Source organism: Dendrobium catenatum, unplaced genomic scaffold (genome assembly GCF_001605985.2).
Source record: "Dendrobium catenatum unplaced genomic scaffold, ASM160598v2 original_scaffold_4309, whole genome shotgun sequence".
Classification (NCBI taxonomy): Eukaryota; Viridiplantae; Streptophyta; class Magnoliopsida; order Asparagales; family Orchidaceae; genus Dendrobium; species Dendrobium catenatum.
The window spans coordinates 76,204-77,814 of NW_021322770.1; positions in this window are offsets into that span (position 1 = coordinate 76,204).

Below are 1,611 nucleotides of genomic sequence, written 5' to 3' on the forward strand. Positions count from 1 at the left end.
GACTAGGAGAATGTCATGGGTGGTGGTGAGGGCCATTCCAAAGTTTATGTAGGTTATTTAGGTCAAGAAGACTTAATGGGCCCTTAATGGGCCCTTAAGCCAAAATTGGTTGACTTGGTCAACCAGCTAGGTCCAGGGTCTGGAAATGGGTTCAATAAATTTCAAATGATATTTAGAGTCTATTGGATATAGTCCTAAGGTCTGGGGAGGTCATTTGGTTCAAAACACCTATTTGGACCCTTAAAGGGCTCCTTTGGTCAAACCTGTTGACTTGGTCAACCAGCTTGACCCAGGGGTTGGGAATGGGTCCAACAGGTTTGAAATGACATTTGAAACTTGCTGGAAGTGGTTGCATTCAATTCGGGGTTCATTTGGTTGGAAATCAATATTTGAACCCCATAGGGGTATTTTGGTCATTTTTGAGCTCATGCTCATTGGGGCTGAGATGAGTCCGGAAAAATTCAGTTTATTGTTCAACATATCAGGATTAATGATCTGGAAGTGACTAGAGGCTTTGGTGAAGGCTCTAATGTCAGAATCTTCAAGGTGATAGGTCTAGTGGCATAGGCCGTAAATATTTGAAGGTTTTACAGCCTTTGGATTTTGATTTAGATTCTGGGGTTAGAGACCTCAAAATGAGCTCAAATTTGGAGAGTAGCCTCTAGAGACAAGTAGAAGGATTACATGAGTGAAAGGTCATGCCCTTCAGGCTATACAATGCACCGCCCACCTTTATGAGGTTCATAACTGACAGACCTTGAATCAGAGGTCATTTGATAGGGTTTTGAAGTGTTTGAAAATTCACTGGAAAAGGCCTTTAGGACAAGGCTTCTGGAATTGATCTAGATTTTGAGTTTTATTGATTAAGTTTGAGTATCCAAATCATCTATAATCATTTGGGTGATTATTAATGACTGGATAGGATCAGAGCTAACTCACAGGTAGGATCAATACCTGAACTGGAGTCTGAGTTCTGAACTGGGTTGGATTTTGGATTTTCAAGGCTTGAATTAAATTTAGATATGGATTGGCTTGGGATCAGGATTGATCTGGAATCTGAATGGATCTAGGGTCAGGATTGGCCTGAGTGACCTCATACAAAAATGAGGTCAACAATTGTATACTTTGACGACATTTTAATCTTCACCAATTCCATGAGTGAACATTTGGAGCATCTGACACAAATCCTAGAATGTCTCCGTCGATACAAATTATTCTTAAACCTTCCCAAATGCGAATTTGCAACCTCCATGGTTCATTTCCTTAGGTTTAAGATCTCACAGGAAGGGGTTCATATGGATCCCCGCAAAGTATCTGCCATCACGGAATGACCTACTCAATCTTTATCTGATGTTCGAAGTTTTCATGGTCTAGCTAATTTTTACATGAGATTTATTAAAGGCTTTAGTATATTAATGGCCCCAATCACAAATTGTTTAAACTCGCATTCCTTCAAGTGGTCTCCAACTCAACAACGAAGTTTTGAAGCCAATAAAAGCGCCATTAACTCAGCACCAATTTTGGCTTTTCCAAAATTTTGATAAATCATTCGTAGTTGAAACAAATGCATCACCCATTGGAATCGGTGTTGTTTTGTCACAAGAGAAAAGA